General features: G+C 36.3%; 1 long non-coding RNA gene across 1 annotated transcript; it reads left to right on the top strand.

Annotated features, from left to right (window-relative positions):
* The first annotated feature begins 9,412 nt into the window (after positions 1-9,412).
* Positions 9,413-16,098, top strand: LOC121209936 (uncharacterized). The gene is made up of 3 exons (XR_005905143.1): positions 9,413-9,426; positions 14,435-14,439; positions 15,935-16,098. It is a non-coding gene; the product is annotated as an uncharacterized lncRNA (long non-coding RNA).
* The last annotated feature ends 2,789 nt before the right edge of the window (positions 16,099-18,887 follow it).

Here is an 18,887-nt window from a genome sequence, read left to right as displayed (position 1 = left end):
TTTTGGTAAATTTTTTATCTTGAATCTCAAACCCCAACCCTCTAACCTTGAGCCCTAAATCTTGAACCTCAAATCTCAAATCTCACACCTTGAACCTCGAACCTTAAACTATGAACTTTGAACCCTAAACTCTAAGTTTATGGTTTAGGGTGTAGGGGTTGAGTTTGGGGTTTGGGTTTGGGGTTTAAGATTCATAATTTAAGGTTTAGTATTGAAAATGGATTGTATGAAATTGTGATTCCACGTCATCCTTCTCTCTTTCCAATTGGAGAATGATAAATTAGGTTTTTCCTCTTGATTTTCAACCATCTCATTTTGAAAAAAATTCAAATCCAACCTCATAATATGTGCATATGTGACAAATTCAAATCTAACCTTAATTAACTATCCAATTAACAAAATTAAGGGACTAAATTTTAATTTAACTTTGTATTAACCTCGTAATATCAAATAATATTTAATATTTATGAGATTCGAATATTGGAAATAGAGTTCTAAAATCACTGTTTTTGACAACATTGAAAAATAGGTTGTTACAACTCTCTTTCCCTTAGGAAATTTTGTTGTCAAAATTTTACCTGAGAAAAGGTTAGGTATTAGACCAATCCTCTCAGGAATCTCTTACTGCCCTAAAAATCTTGAATTGAGCTTTTCTTTTCTGTCGAAACGCAAAACTTCCTTCCAGAGTGAAATTTTCAAAAACACTTTTTCACCGTTCTGAAACTCAATATCCTTTCTCTTCAAATCAACATATGATTTCTGTCAATCTGAGGTAGCTTCTAGAAAATCTTATTAACAATGAATTTCTCTTCTGTCTGTCGTATCAGATCTATCCCTGCTAACTTAATTTCGGTCAATTCTAACCAGAACAACAAAATTCTGAATGAACTCAATTATATAGCATCATAACATGTCTTTAAGTATCTAGACCACTCATTTCCAACATTTGGAAGAAATTCTTGGTTCTCTATCTAAAATGATAGAAAGTGGCATATAATGTAACTTGAAAATCTCAAAGATGAATAATTATGCTAATCTCTTTTCTCATTATTGGTTATCAGTATATTGTTTCAAGTCTTTACACATTTTAGTACTGCCTGGATGCACTAAATAGGTACTGTTATGAGCACAAATGGTTTCTAAGGTACTGGTTCTTATTATCAACAACATTGAACTTAGAAGTCTAACCATTTTCAACCAGTTTTTCATTTTGTTTTCAACTCAGAATCATTTTTTTTCCTAAAATTCTTGAACTCTCTATATGAATTCCAATTTAGTTTTTAGCTCAGTTAAAGTAGAACTATCGCATTTCGAATTCAGATGAGTATTCATAGATTTTAGAACAAATAAATATTTTCAGCTTAGTGCATCAGTTACCACGTAAGCTTTACCCTTATGGTAGTTGGTAATCAGATCGTAATCTTTCAATAACTCGAGCTATCTGTGTTGTCTCAGATTAAACCCTTACTGTGTTAGCAAATATTTTAGGCTTTTATAATTGGTGAAAATGTGACATTTCTTACTGTATGGATAATTTCATTAAATCTTTAAAATAATCATTATTGCAACAAATTCCAGATTGTGTGCAGGACAATTCTTCTCGTGTGGCTTAAATTGTAGAGAAGTATAAGCTATTACTTTTCTATCTTGCGTCAATACACAACCCAATCCGTTAAATGAATCGTCACTTTAAACAACAAATTCTCTTCCGGATTCAAGTTGAATCAACACCAGAGCTTTTTTCAACATAGCTTTTAATTGTTCATAACTCTATTGGCATTATATTACCAAAAGAAGTTGACATCTTTCTATAACAGTTTTGTTAATGATGCAGTGATCATCGAGAAGCCTTTAACAAACTGCATGTAACACCCAAACAATCCCAGAAAACTGTGCACCTTAGTAACATTCTTTAGAAGTTTCCATTTCACCATTGCTAAATTTTTTATTCAGACTAACACATATACCTTCAATCGAAATTATATATCCCAAAAATCCTATTTCTCAATGCTAGAATTCACATTTATTGAACTTCATATACCACTATTTCTCTCTTAAAGTTTGTAACATTATTTTCAAATGCTGATCATGTTCAGTTTCATTCTCAGAGAAAATCTAAATGTCATCAATAAACATAACAATAAATTTGTCTGGACATTTTTGGAATATTTTGTTTATCAGTTCCATAAAAGTGAGTAGGGTATTCATTAGCCCAGATGATATTATCAGTAACTCATAATGTCTATATCAAATTTGGAAAGCAGTCTTCAGTATGTTTGATTCATAACTCTTAGTTGACAACAACCTGATCAAAGGTCAATCCTCAAAAATTTGGTAGCTCTCTTAACTAATCAAACAAGTCATCTATACGAAGTAACAAATATTTGTTCTTTAAGGTGACTTTGCTTAACTGTCAATGGCCGATACACAATCTCATGATTTCGTCTTTCTTTTCACAAATAACATTGATGCATTCCAATGTGACACTATAATAACCCGTTTTTCAATAGTGTCAAAAATGGTGATTTCAAAATCTCATTTTCTGATGATAGAGTCCATAAATATTATTATATACTAATATTTACAATTCTATTATAGTGTTATATTGATTTTTGATCCAGTAATTTTATTAAACGGATAGTTAATTAAGGTACAATGACTAAATCGTAAAAACCATAAAAGTTTAATAGCTATAGGTTTGTATTTGATAAAAGGCTTATTTGGTAATTCTCCAAGGATTTAAGTGGCAATTAGCTACTTATTGAAAGTATCGGAAGGATGATGCTTAATTTTTAGTGAAAATGTGTTAAAATTATGTTATATTATTATTAAAACATTAAAACATTAAAAGAAAAACAACAAAAGGCCATCTTCATCTTTTTCTTTTCTTCCCACCATTTCTCCATTGTTAAGGGAGCTAAGAAGTTTGATCAAGCTTTTAGCCTTGCATGGTAAGCTAATCCGGTCTCTTTTTTTTATATAAATTTTATATTTTTGAGATCGTAGTATCTTGATTTAGCTAACTTGTACCTTATTTCTGAAGACTATTAAAGTTTTAAAAGTTTCCATTATTTTTTTTTTGTAAAGCTTTTGATGTTAAATTATTAGTTTTTAAGGGTAGAAATAAAAAAAGACTAGTTTGTAAAGTTTAAATATTAGTTTCTAAACAGAGGGACTAAAATGAATAACTTGTGAAACTATCATGAAATTTTGATAAAAGTTGATAGTGGAGAGTGATATAAGGATGTATTTGAAATCAGATAATAAAACGATGCTCAAATGTGAAATTTATGACTGTTTTAGTTTTAGGGACTAAATTGAATAAAATGTGAAACTTTAAGAAAGTTTTGAAAAGTAAAATTAAAATTTCATAAGCATGAAATAAGATGTTATAAGGTAATTGAAACTGATAAATTGAAAAAAAATTACAATATAGATCAAGATTTGCATTAACCAAAAGTTAATCGAGGAAAAAAGAAAATTGTGAAGTAGTCTTCAACACCTCGCTTACTACCTTTTTTTTTCAAGTAAGTTCATATGGTATGGTTATATATGTAATTGTAATGTATGTACTTGAATTATGAAATCGTAATGTGTGAATGTAGTCGTTTACGAATTGGTGAAAAAGGTGAGAAATGGACTAATTTGTAAAGAAATGATTGTATGCATGTTAAATGTGCCCAATTGAATGTAAGCAAGGATATGATATAATTGGCATGCCAATAGGGTTAATTGCGCACTAGTACGGGATATGTGTAATATATAATACGAAGTAAAAGATCATGTAGAGATATAACTAATTATACCAAAATCCAACATTTGTTGCGAATTACCGAGTTACACGTCTCTATGAAGACCCGATGTGATAGAGGATTGTATTGTCCCATGACATATGTGCCTACGGGCCTTGCACTTCAGTGCTTCGATGTGGTGTAGTTACTACTTGACAAGCAATCTAGTGTTGTGTAGTTACCCGCGTATCGCATCTATTCATTACAGTTCATCAGATTAAATGGTTAATGAAAAAGAAAAATGATAGAATAATTATAAGAGTTTTGTTTTGAAATTCTTATATGTTTTTGAAGATGTAAATGCCTTATAACTTATGATTTTGATAGAATGGTACTGAATGGGAATTTATAAAGGTTGAATTATTGTAAGACTTGGTTATTTGATGAGCTCACCTTGTTGTTGTGAGATGTTATAACAGACTATTCATATTAAATTATGTATTTCGATATGTTTATTAATGAACTAAGATAAGATTACAATCTGAATATCTATGAACTTACTAAGCATTAATAATGCTGACTCTTGTATTTTTCCCTATCTTGTAGTTGTCTTTTGTAGAACGAAATGATCGGATGACCTAGGAGCTCACACTATCCAGCCTTCATTTTAGTAGTCTTTTAATTGTTCTAGACTCAGTTATGTGGCATGTAGATAGACATTGTTTTGGATATGTATTAATCTTGAATGATAATGAATTTAGACTTTAAACGATGCTTGAACTTGGATGATCAAGTGTTGTGTATAAAAGTGTGCATATTGGTAAAGTGTTAAGCTATAATTGAATATATGAAAAGTTATATTATTAGTGAAATGGTTGATCTAGGTGATGAAATTGATTGGTATATAATGCTTGACTAATTGGTTGTTTCATATATCGATATGCCATAACAAAAAGATATTGTTAATGTCTAATGGCTTGATTGAACTTGGGAATGGTTAATTGTATGTTTAGTTAATAGATAAATGGTATGTACTGAATTTGTATATAGTCCTCTTTGTATGAATTATGTAGGTGGAAGTTTCATGTTTGAGTGCCATTTGAGGCATGTTAGTATGGTTGATTGAATTTGATTGAGTTGTGGTATTTAGTATGTTTTGAATTTATTATATGCAGGTTAATGGTTGCCTATGAGCACCATTGAGTTTGATTTTGGTTTGAGCATGAAAAACTATCCAAAATGTAAAATTTTTTACCTTTTGAGAAAATGTATCGATACCACATGTAAAGGTATCGATACTTTACCAAATTACCATAATTTAAAAATAACAAAATGCCAATTTTGTATCGAAACTAGTATACAGTATCGATACTTATTCCCAAAGATCTATACTTTATAAATGTATTGATAAAAATTGACTTGTGATCAAATTTTGCAAAATGGCAGAATGCCAAAATGGTATCGATATTGAATTTGGTATCGATACTTCCTAACAAGGGTATCGGTACCTTACTCTAAGTACCGGTACATGTTCTAAAACTTTGAAAAATTTTCAGATTGGTTTTTCTTCATGCTCGAGTCAACTAAAAAGCTTCTAAAAGCTTGAATGAGTTTCATATTTGATTATATATCATATTGCGCATGCATTTTGGACATGAATTAGTGTTGAATGAACTAAATGTTATAAATTGTTTTGGATTGCTCTTATAATAGTAGTAGCATGTCGCAACTCAGTTCCTACGATCGGGCCAGGCGAGGGTTGTTATAGACACGTTTGGTTGAATGAATCTCCTGTCTAATAATTCTTGCAACTATGCTTTCAATTCTTTCAATTTTTTTGGTACCATTTTGTACGATGCAATCGAAATTAGAGCAGTTCCGGGTTTCATTTCAATAACAAATTCAACTTCTATCTCAAGCGATAAACTCGACAATTCTTTAAGAACACATCAGTGAACTCAGGACTTACTCTATCTTTGATCATGGTACTTTAGTAGCTAAAATATAGGATAGATATGCCTCACAACCTTCTCTAATAAGTTCTCAGGCAGATATAGGTGAAATAATACTGGTAGCGCAGTGAGACCTGTTAGCCTTAACATTAATCGATTTACCATTCTAACATTTCTGCAGTATTCTTTTTTGTCTACAGTTGATAATAGTATCCTCAGAGTTAACCAATCCATATTGAGAATAAAGTAAAACTCATCAAATGGCTGTACCATCAAATTGGTAGGAAATTCAAGGCCTCAATTTCTTAGCGAGCAATTTTTTTTAATTAACAAAGACATACCAAATTAATGGGTTTAACACTCTAACATTATAGTCAGTCAACTCTACTGGCATATTTCTTTCGATTACTATTACATTTTAAATATATGAATGCATTGATCTAGAGTCAATCAAAGTATGTACAAAAATATTGAAAAAAAAAAAGAGAAATGTATTGGAAATAACATCAAGAGTAGTGGTCTCTTCTCTAACTCGGTTAGCATAAGATCTAAAAGGTGTACAAGCTTTAGATCTTACTAATATATCTCTGGTTTTACCTTGACTAGCACTAGCGCTTCCATGGATTTCGGGTCTTCGATCCCTTTGTGAAGTTGACATCAGTTTAATAGTCCGGTCACAATAATATTTGACTTCCTCAAGCAATCTCACATAAATGTTCAATGAAGCCGCATATGAAGCAAACTCCCTTTCTCAATATACAATCTCTGAAATGCTTTTTACCACAATGCTCACTAATTGGTTTACTCATATTCTGTATATTTCTTGTACTAGCCACTCTTGTAACTTGAGACCTCAGATAGCTTTGTTTGGACATTTCTCTTCTAGGGTAATCTTTTTTTAAATATTCTTTGGAATCACATTTAAAACCAGCCCTACTTTCAAATCGATACCCCACCTATGTGATTTTTCCCACAATTTTTGCAAACTGTTCTACCCACAATATAGATATTCCTCGCGTTAACCACAAAATCTCTCGATTTTTTAGGTGAAGGTATAAAAAGTAACCTGGTTATACAGTGTTTTCTAGAGTCCCAGTCTTGAACCCATCTTACTTTTTTTCTCATTACATATATTTTCCTTTCTGCCTTTAAATTCATTCACCCTACATTCACAGGATTCATCAGTCGATGGACAATTTATTGATACTAAGTTAGGGCCTTAAGGACGATGAGGTGCCATATGTGGCACAATCCAAGGAGGAAGGTGTATTTGTAATTATGAAGCTAAAGAACTAGATTCTAGATATTGGGTAAACCACAGGTTCATCAATTAGAAAATAACATCTCTTGTCTCATTTCCAAGCTTTTGTAGAATGGGCACATTAAGAGTAGCTCATTGTTCGAAAGTAGGAACATTATTATCAACTTCATCAGAAACAACTAGGTTTAATTCAGCTAACATGGTAACCTATATGAATAATAGAGTCAAATCAGATCATAAAGCATCACACTATCTAAGGTTATTGCGGCATGTAATTCTAGACTCAACTCACACTACTTTCAGTCCTAGAATTGACTAAACTGTAGTTCTGATAGCATTAAATGTAACACCCCTCGCCGGACCCGACCATCGAGTCTGAGTTATAGGATGCTATAGTCATTACCGGAGCAACTACAAACAACTAACATTCAAATTAAACATAAATCATACAATCATAGCCATTTTAGTTCATAATCAATCAAATACAATCTTTCTCGAGCCTTATACGAAATTACGTATGCTCTAGAATTAACCTAGAGTAAAAAAAGGATTTTCAAAATTTTAGGACCACAATGTTGCGATGTGAGGGAGTTCCTCGTCCCCATGTGACACACTGACTTGGATTGTTATGATGATGAAATTCCTCATCACATCGTGGCTTGAAATCCAAAGCTTATCGCAATGACCATCACTTGACATCCCAACGTGGACTCTATTTTTGGCACAAATTAGGCCATTTGGTGCCTATATCAAACTAGCCAAATCAAATACCCTTTTGGTGCATTTTGTAAAATATTTTCCTAAATAAAAACATGCTAATAAATTCCAAATATAACATTTGCCCAAATCTAAATATTCATTCCAATATTCCACAATTTGGCATCAAAATTAAATAATTCAACTTAATTAAATTCACCTTAATCAACTTTGTCATTTAGCTATCTAGTATCATCATCGATCATACCATTTCATCAAGGAAATTTGACATTTAGATGCCACATTTATAGTTTACCATTTTACCATACATGCATATACACATATGTGAATATTAACATTTCTTAATTTAAACATTAGCCAAGTTCAAACCAAACTACTAATTCAAAGTTGATACTCATAATACCACCTATGTACATGCCACAAAACCAAACATAAATGATCAAAATACCACTAAGTCTATGGTAGGATAGTATTAGCTTTGAGATGATCCATTCGACATGTTCCACAAGTCAGCAATCTACGAAAAAGAAAAAAAAGAAAAGGAAATCAACTAGGTAAGCATTTCGAATGCTTAGTAAGTTCATAGGTATTAAAACAATAAAATTACATTGATTTACAATTAAATATATCAAACTAATTAACTTGATAAAATTTTCCTAATATAACCAAATCAGAACGAAAATGTGAGCTTCAGTATATAATCAACCATATAATGTACCAAAATTTTAATATACCAATAAATATCATTTGAATAATCATACATGTATACCAAGCTTTGCATTCACATCAATCACTGATATTACATTTAAACATCAAATTCAATTCATACACAAGTGTCTTGTTATTCTAGTTATCCGAGCTGAATATATATACATACACGTTAGGTTACCCGTCTAGGCTAAACTTTTAAATTGGCATAAGGTTACTAGTTCAGACTAAACCTTTAGCTTTTATATTTTATACTTTATTTAAACTTTTATTTAAGATAATTAATTTAATTAACCATAATAATTAAACTATAAACATAATTAACATTTTTTAGTGGACCACACCTATCATCCACCACCATTTGGTGCAATTTGAGTGCTTTATTTACTTAATTGGTCCTTTGGTTAATTCAAAATTCATAGTGATTAAGTTTTACTACTTTTACAATTTAGACTTTGTACCTTAATTAACTATTCAATTGGCAAAATTAAGGGAACAAATTTTAATTAAACTTTGTGCTAGCCTTGTAAATATTAAATAATAAAATTTACGGACTTGAATACCAAAAATTGGGTTCTAAACCCATTGTTTTTGACACAATTCAAAAGCGGTCTATTACAATACTTATACATCTTATTCCTATATCCATATAGGCTATGTATGTATGCCTTATCAAATTTGGGCCACTCACCATCTATGATTCCTATAGGCCTCAATGACTTTTTTTTTCCAGAGTAAAAAAAATGTAGCCCCATCCAACAAACCATAACCCTCAAACCCATAAACCTTAGACCTTAACCTTCATTCCTAAATCTAAATCCTAAAGCCCCAAACAACAAACCCCAAACCATATCTAATTACATAAACCCTATCCTTATCCTTAAACTATTAACCCTAAAATTTGAACATCAAATCTTAAACCCTAAACCCTAATCCCAACCTTAACCCTAACCTTAAAACATGAAACTTAATGTAACACCCCAAAATTTAAATTTTTGTTTTTGTGAATGTGTGACACAATTGAGTATCTGCTTTAGTGGTTAAATGTTTTGGGTGTGTGTGGAAGGTCCCAAGTTCAAGCCATGACTTGGGCAATTTTTGGTATTTTTATAAATAGAGCCCAAAATTTGGTCGATAGGCTTTTATTTAATTGTTCATAAGCTTATATCAAAATGGGTTTGCTGGTCTGGTAGTTAAGCAGTATGTTGGCTTACTGATGGTCTTGTGTTCGAATCCCTGCGTGAGTAAGGGAGATTATTTTTGCTCGATTTAGTGGCTGAGAGTTTGAGCTGTATTGGAAATCTGAGTAGTGGAAGTTTGATGGAGATAATTTAGGAGTGAATTAAGGGATTTTGGGGTTATCGAGATTCTTATCAATTATTCTGTTCATATTTTTTTCTTTTTTTCCCCAAAAATAAAATTTTCAGTTTTCTCTTCTTCTCTTCTCCTTATTTGCTACTGTTTTCCTTTTCCATTGTTTTTCCTTGCTGCTAAAATTCTTGTGCTCTCTCATTATTTTTCTCCTCAACTTCTTTCCACTTGGTCTCATGCCATTCCACGATTAACTGTAATCATTCGGGAAGTACTCATTTTTTTACGTTTGTTTCTCTCCAAAAACTCTGCCCATTTTTCTTTCGATTTTTCTCCCATCTCGACTGCAATCGCACTTTTGCTCCTTATTTTGACGTTTCATAGACAACTTCGGTAAGTGATTTTATGTGGTTTATAGTTGAGAATGTTAAGTTTCTGACTAGGGGTTATTCTAATGTTTGGGCAGCATCATTACGCTAGGATCGAGACTCTTCTGGTACTACTTTGTAAGTAAATCGATTTGAAATGTTGGGGGTAAGTTTCAATCGCTCAATAGTTGAGTAACCCACTTAGGTTGGTTTTAATTCATCGGTTAAGTGCTTAACTGAGTATTATTTTGGTCAATTATAGGTTCGAGATTGCTTGGAGTTGCTTTTGTATCAAAAACAATATCAGTGTATACCCGAAACGTACAAAACGAGGTTTTGGCAAAAGCTGAAAACCACACAGTCGAGCCACACGGGCCTGTGGTTGCTTATGTGGTGGGCCGTGTGCAACCACATGGCCGTAAGATCGACGAGGCCAGGCCGTACGTGCAAGACACAATCGTGTGACGGCCAAGGCCAAATTGGGTCGTGTGGGCCCACACGGGCAGGCTACATGAGCGTTTGAGCCCATTTTCACTGAATTGATTACTAAGGTTGCATAGATTGCCCAAGTCGACTGTGAGCCTACTGTAGGGTCAGTAAGCATCACTTAGACCCCTAATTGTGTGAACTGACTATTTGATTTATATATATTGAGTATGAGGATAGTATGCATGTATACTGAACTAGTTATATGTACTGATATCATGAAATAGCATGTCATGATTTACATGTTGCATTGCATGGGGTTGGGTTGATTATATTTGGAGGAAGTGTACTGAAAGGTTCTTAAGTCTAATATACTGGCAGCTCAGCTGCAAATTACTATTTTGTGCCGCATTCAGTACTACCTGGAGTGTAGGGATGGGTGGGTTGATTTAATCCCCACATAGAGTGTAAGGTTGGACGGAGATGTGTGTAGAGGCTAGTTGGGTAGGACTTTGTTATTGAATATAGCATGACTGCTACTGATACTATGATGGGCTAAGGCCCTAGTGCATATTTGATTTTGTACTGAGATGAGCTAAGGCCTAAACCGTTAGTGATACTGAAAGGTGCTTAGGCCCAAAATTGTACTTGACCGTGCACTGTGTCTACTATTGTTTGTTTTCTGTGGGATTACACACCGAGTTCACGTAAACTCACTTATTTTTGTTTAATGTGCACAGGTAATCCCCAGACTTAAACGGATTGGTGCGGCGGAGGACTCAACAGTGACCACAGTTTTTGGACTTTACGTTTTTTTAATTTATGTTTTATGGTTTTATTATTATTGAAATGTAATTTGAGGACTCTTGGGACTTTTTCTTAAATTTGGTTTTTATTTATTTTTTTGTAGAATTAAAACTGCTAGTCGTAGGAAGTTCAGCTTTCAAAAAGCTAACGTATTTTCTAAACTCACGATTACTTAAACTATTTTGTTTTAAAAGCTTTTGCAACGAGAAATATTTTAAAGCAAATGTTTTAAATAAGTAAAACGATTCCCTTTAGAACTCATAAGAGATAAAGATAGGTAATAACATGGAAATAATTTTATTGTAATAATTTAGTTTTCGAACACATTATCATGTGACATCGCCAGATTCAACCATAACGTCTACGCCGGGTTTGGGGTGTTAATTTAGTGGTATCAGAGCCAAGTTTCAAAACTCGATTGTGGATTATGGGTTTTAAGTTTGGCCTTTAAAGAATTGATTTTCAAATGATTTGAAATATCTCTATTGAGTATGTCGTACACCGAGTCTCCGTCGCTGATCCTGTAAGTATTCCGGAACAGATATATGCTTTTGTGAAACTACTATAGGTAGTATACTGCGAAAATATTCTAGTTAGTATATACTGAAGACTGTAGTTAAACTGAAACTATAGTAAACTACTAGAGACTGCGACAAACGAAAACAAACTTTGAACTTCTGGTACTGTTTTACATAAAATATTTGTTAATAAACACTGGAGCTGTAATTGATTCATAAAACTTTCAACAGAGAGAAATTTGATTAGATATAAGCACACAAGGTATCCGCGGACGGGGTACCAGAGGCTGAGGTAAAGGTCGTAGAGGGGCTCGAGCTAAGCCCTTGTCATCGGGCAGCCTGCCAAATTTGATTACAAATGAGACACCAGTGTTACCCACTACTGAGACTAGGTCTCAAGATCGCATGGTTGGGGACGACGCATTGTCCCAGGCTATGCTCAGGATTGTGGAGAGTCGCTGGGCCTAATATTGGATCTGTGGGCTGAGGGTCAGTTACGGAATGACTCCGGTACAATGGAGCTGAGTTATTCAGGGGTGTCACTGGAGTCGCCCCTAATATGGCCTAGTACTGGATTGAGGCCACGGAGAGGATCATGGATGACCTAAATTGTACCCCTGAACAAAAATTTAAGGGTGCAGTCTCATTGTTGAGGGATGAGGCTTATCATTGGTGGCTTACTGTTAAGGAAGGCACTCAGCCCGAACGTCTGACCTGGGAGTTCTTTAAGACCGCCTTCCAGGGGAAATATGTGGGAGCCAGTTATGTGGACGTCCGTAGGAGGGAGTTTCTGAATCTGACACAGGGAGATCGAATAGTAGCCGAGTATGAGGCTGAGTTTTTTAGACTAAGCCGCTATGCTTGAGGTATGGTGGCATATGACTATGAGCGATGTGTCTGCTTTGAGGATGACCTCAGGGATAACTTGAGGGTTTTGATAGCTCTGCAGAGGGAGCGAGATTTTTCTGCCTTAGTTTAAAAGGCGAAGATCACCGAGGAGATTAAGCGCACTGAGTGTCAAAACCACGATAGAGAGAGAGGGCCAGGAACAAGAGGGATTCAGAGCTCTCGAGTTCTGTCTAGAGGCCTGAGAAAAAGGACAGAGCTGATAGGCCAGTTAGAGCTAGGCCCCCTGTTGCTGCTACTAGACAGCAGTCGTGTGTTGATTATGGTAGACGCTACCAGGGCGAGTACTAGAGGAGGACTGAGGCGTGTCTGAGGTGTGGATCATTGGGTCATCGTATTAGGGAGTGTCCACTGAGGGCTGATCAGATGCAAGCTCAAGGTACTGGTAATGCACAGCCACAGAAGATAGTACAACAACCACCGAGAGGCTGTGGTCAGGCTAATGGGGTTAATTGCATGGGCCGTGGGCAGAGAGCATTGGGTAGAGGTACCGGACAGACTGGGGCGAGGCAGATGGCTCTAGTATATGCTGCACGTCGTCGAGAGAATGGAGATGCTCTGGGCACCATCATGCGTACGTTCCTTATTAATGATGTACCTTATATTGCATTGATAGATATAGGATCCACTCACTCCTATATAGCCTGTACTGTGTCTAAAAACTTGGGGATATTAGTTGAGAGCACTACGACTGAGGTTATTGTACTGAGTCCGTTAGGGCAGTTTATAAGGGTTAACAAGTTAATTAGAGATGTCCCTTTAGAGGTTCAAGGGGCAACCTTTCTGGCTGATCTGATGGAACTTTTGTTTGGGGAGTTTGACTTAATATTGGGAATGGATTGGTTGGTTAAACACCGTGTTAGTTTAGATTGTGTGACCAAGAGGGTCGTATTGAGAACTAATGAGGATAATGAGGTGGTCATGATAAGAGAACGCCGAAATTATTTGGCTAACGTGATCTCTGCACTGATGGCTGAGAAACTGGTTCATAAAGGATGTGAGGCGTACTTGGCCTATGTAAGTGTCTCAGATTCTGGGGATTCTACAATTAAGGATATCATAATGGTAAAGAATTTTTCGGACGTCTTTTTTGAGGAGCTACCGGGTTTACCTTCAGATCATGAAGTGGAGTTTAGGATAGAACTCCTTCCTGGTACAACTCCGGTGTTCATCGCTTCCTATCAAATGGCAGTGAAGGAGCTTACAAAGCTTAAGGCTCAGATTTAAGAGTTTCTAGACCGTGGGTTCATCCACCCTAGTGTGTCTCTGTGGGGAGCACCAGTACTGTTTGTTAAGAAGGATGGATCCATGAGGATGTGCATCAACTACCGTCAACTGAACAAGTTGACCATCAAGAACAAGTATCCACTTCCGAGGATAGATGATTTGTTTGACCAGTCCGAAAGGTGTCTGTGTTTTCCAAGATTAATCTACGTTTTGGATATCATCAGCTGAGGGTTAAAAAAGCTGATGTATTTAAGACGGCATTTAGGACTAGTTATGGACACTACAAGTTCCTAGTGATGCCATTTGGACTGACAAATACACCAGCGGCTTTCATGGATCTAATGAACCTAGTATTTTAGCCTTATCTGGAACGGTTTTGGTGGTGTTCATCAACAACATACTGGATTATTTGAGGACTGAGGATGAGCATGAAGAGCACCTTAGAGTTGTTCTTCAGACTTTGAGGGAAAAACAGCTCTATGCTAAGTTTAACAAGTGTGAGTTTTGGTTGCGTAAAGTAACATTTCTGGGTTATGTCGTTTCTGCTGAAGGGATTCATGTTGACCCTCGAAAGATTGAGGCTGTGTTGGACTGGAAGCAACCTAGGAATGTGTTTGAGATTTGCAATTTTCTAGGGTTGGCGGGTTATTATCGGCGGTTTGTGGAAGGCTTCTTGTTGATTGCAACACCCTTAACTAAGCTGCTACGTAAAGGGGTATTGTTTAACTAGACTGATGCATAGCAAGAGAGTTTTGAGAAGCTCGAGACTGTACTGGTTAAGGCTCCTATTCTGATATAACTTGAATTCGGAAAGGAGTTCACATTTTATAGTGATGCATCACATGTCGGTTTGGGATGCGTGTTGATACAGGATGGTAAGGTAGTAGCATATGCGTCTCGTCAGCTTAAGACACATGAGGCGAACTATCCGATGCATGATTTGGAGCTGGCCGCCATGGTATTTGAACTGAAAATCTAGAGGCATTATCTGTACGGTGATAAGTGTATCATCTACACTAATCACAAAAGCCTCAAGTATCTCCTTACTCAGAAGGAGCTGAATCTTAAGCAGTGTAGATGGATCGAGCTGCTTAAGGACTACGACTGCACCATTGAGTACCATCTTGGCAAGGCCAATGTGGTGGTTGATGCTTTGAGTCGTACGGCTATGACTGATCTAAGGGCGATATTTGCTCGCCTTAGTTTATTTGATGATGGTAGTCTATTAGCCGAGCTTTAGGTTAAACCAACATAGATTGAGCAAATTAAAGGTAAGCAGTTGGAGGATGAGTCTTTGGGTCTTCGGTTCTGACAGGTTGAGAGTGGTAGCACTACGAATTTTGGACTAAATAGTGATGGGGTACTCTACTTCCGTGGGAGAATCTGTGTGTCGAATAACACTGATTTGAGGTAGTCTATACTAAGAGAGGTACATAGTAGTGCTTATACAATGCATCTTGGCGGAAATAAGATGTATCGAGATCTTCGTAAGTTATATTAGTGGCAAAGGTTGAAACATGAGGTTATTAATTTTGTGGCAAGATGTCTGACGTGCTAGCAGGTTAAGGCAGAGCATCAGTTACCTTTGGGTTTGCTATAGCCGGTGAAGATTCCTCTATGGAAATGGAGGCATGTAACTATGGATTTCATTAGTTGGTTGCCTTTAACACCCATTAAGAGGGATTCAGTATGGGTCATCGTGGGTCGATTGACCAAGTCTACTCACTTTATACCGATTCGCACTGATTATTCTCTGCACAAGCTAGCGAAGCTTTATATTTCTGAGATAGTGAGACTGTATGGGGTACCGGTTTCAATCATCTCTGATAGGGATCCTCGTTTCACGTCTCAATTTTAGGGAAAGTTGCATGAGGCTCTGGGTTCAAGGTTAGACTTCAGTATTGTGTTCCATCCTCAGGCCAATGGTCAGTCTGAGAGGGTAATTCAAATACTGGAGGACATGTTGAGGAGCTATGTTATTGATTTTCGAGGTAGTTGGGAGTTTGAGCTGTACGAGATGAAATTCTCATATACGGTTCTCGGGGGGGGGGTCCTCTTGGTTTACCTATCTCAATAAAGTCTATGATTGGTTCGAAGAGCGCCTCGAAATTCAGGCGATTGCAGATGATATAACTAGTAAATATGTTCCTCCTCATGTTAACATATTTTATTGTCTAGGAGGATTTACGCTTACTTGTTTTTTGGTACAAGTAGCTACAGGATTTGCTATGACTTTTTACTATCGTCCAACCGTTACCATTAGCGGAGTTTTCTTATAATAATAGTTTCCAGTCCAGCATCCAAATGGCACCTTACAAGGCATTATATCGTCGCAAGTGTCGCACTCCCTTATGTTAGACTAAGTTAGGCGAGCGACGTGTTTTGGGTCCTGAATTGGTTTCCGAGACAGAGGATAAGGTTAGATTGATTTGGGATCGTTTGAAAGCAGCTTCTAACAGGCAAAAGTCTTATGCGAACCTGAAGAGATGCGAGATTGAGTATTCTGTGGAGGACTCCGTATTTCTCAAGGTCTTGCCATAGAAGAAGGTTTTGAGGTTTGGTCGTAAGAGCAAGTTGAGCCCTAGATTTATTGAACCTTACCGTATTCTAAAACAAGTGGGACTAGTTACATATCAGCTAGAGCTACCTTTAGAGTTAGATCGTATTCATGACGTGTTCCACGTCTCTATGTTGGGGTGCTACTGCTCTAGTCCTACTCATATTGTCCCTGTTGAGGAGATTGAGGTCAGGCCAAACTTTACTTTTAAGGAGGAGCCTGTCTAGATTTTGGATCGTGACGTAAAAGTTCTGAGGAGGAAGTCTATCCCTTTGGTAAAGGTTTTATGGCGTAATCATAGTACTGAGGAGGCCACGTGAGAGCCTGAGGATGCAATACGTCAGCAGTATCCTCATCTATTCTAATCAGGTAAATTTCGAGGATGAAATTTTCTTTTAGGGGGTAGAATTGTAATGCCTAAAATTTAAATTTTTGTTTTTGCAAATGTGTGACACAATTGAGTATCTGTTTCAGTGGTTAAGTGTTTTGGGTGTGTGTGGGAGGTCCCAAGTTCAAGCCATGACTTGGGAAAATTTTGGTATTTTTATGAATAAAGCCCAATCTTTGGTCAATAGGCTTTTATTTAATTGTTGATAAGCTTATATCAGAATGGGCCTATTGGTCTAGTGGTTATGTGTTGGCTTGTTGATGGTCTTGTGTTCGAATCCTTACATGAGCAAGGGAGATTATTTTTGCTCGGTTTGGTGGCTGAGAGTCTGAGTTGTATTGAAATCTGAGTAGTGGAAGTTTGATAGAGAGAATTTAGAAGTGAATTAAGGGATTCTGGGGTTATCAAGATTCTTATCAAATTATTTTGTTCATTTTTTTCTTTCTTTCTTTTCCCCAAAAATAAAATTTTCGATTTTCTCTTCTCCTCTTCTCCTTATTTACTGTCGTTTTCCTTTTTCCATTTTTTTTCTTTCCTGTCGAAATTTTTGTGCTATTCCATTCTTTTTCTCCTCAACTTCTTTCCACTCGATCTTGTGTCGTTCCACGATTAAATACGACCATTCGGTAAGTACTTATCTTTTTTAAATTTGTTTCTCTCTAAAAACTCTACCGATTTTTCCATTAGGATTTCCTCTCTCTTTTCCCAAAACCTACCCTTCTCTTCCCATTTTCTTTTGATTTTGCTCTCATCTCGACTGCAACCTCACTTTTGTTCCTTATTTTGGCGTTTCATGGACAACTTCGGTAAGTGATTTTATGTGGTTTGTAGTTGAGAATGTTAAGTTTTTGACTAAGGGTTATTCTGATGTTTGGGCAGCATCATTTCGATAGAATTGAGGCTCTTCTAGTACTACTTCGTAAGCAAATCGATTTGAAGCATTGGGGGGTAAGTTTCAATCGCTCAGTAGTTGAGTAACCCGCTCGGGTTGGTTTTAATTCGTTGGTTAAGTGATTAACTAAGTAGTATTTTGGTCAATTATAGGTTCGAGATTACTTGGAGTTGCTTTTGCTTAAAAAAAATACAGGTGTGTACTCGAAACGTAGAAAGCGGGGTTTTGATGAAAGTTGAAAACATCACTTTCGACGCCACACGGGCGTGTGGTTGCCCGTGTGGTAGGCCGTGTGTGACCACACTGTCGTGCGATGGACGAGGCCAGGCCGTACGTGCAAGACACGACCGTGTGACGGCCAAGGCCAAATTAGGCCGTGTGTGCCCAGACGGGCAGGCCACATGGGCGTGTGAGTCCATTTTTACTGAATTGATTGCTAAGGTTGTACGAGTCGCCCAAGTCGAGTGTGAACCTACTATAGGATACTTAGACCCCTAATTGTGTGAATTGACTGTTTGATTTATATATATTGAGCATGATGATAGTAGTATGCATGTATACTGAACTGGTTATATGTACTGATATCATGAGATAGCATGTCATGATTTGTATGTTGCATTGCATGGGGTTGGGTTGATTATATTTGGAGGAAGTGTACTGAAAAGATCTTAAGCCTAATATACTGGCAGCTCAGCTGCAAATTACTGTTTTGTGTTGCATTCGGTACTACTTGGAGCGTAGGATGGGTGGGTTGATTTAATCCCCACATGGAGTGTAGGGTTAGACGAAGATGGTGTGTAAAGGCTAGTTGGGTAGGACTTTGTTATTGAATACTGCATAACTGCTACTGATACTGTGATGGGCTAAGGCCCTACTGCATATTTGATACTGTACTGAGAAGAGCTAAGTCCCAAACCGTTACTGATACTAAAAGGTGCCTAGGCCCAAAACTGTATTTGAGTGTGCACTGTGTCTACTATTGTTTGTTTTCTGTGGGATTAGACACTGAGTTTACGTAAACTCACCCCTCTCTGTTTAATGTGCATAGGTAATCTCCAGACCTAGACGGATCAGTGCGGCGGAGGACTCGATGGTGACCACAGTTTTTGGACTTTACT

This window comes from Gossypium hirsutum, chromosome A02 (genome assembly GCF_007990345.1).
Source record: "Gossypium hirsutum isolate 1008001.06 chromosome A02, Gossypium_hirsutum_v2.1, whole genome shotgun sequence".
In the NCBI taxonomy this organism is placed as follows: Eukaryota; Viridiplantae; Streptophyta; class Magnoliopsida; order Malvales; family Malvaceae; genus Gossypium; species Gossypium hirsutum.
The sequence above is the reverse complement of the archived record's forward strand: the minus strand, read 5'-3'. Positions and strand labels throughout refer to the sequence as shown.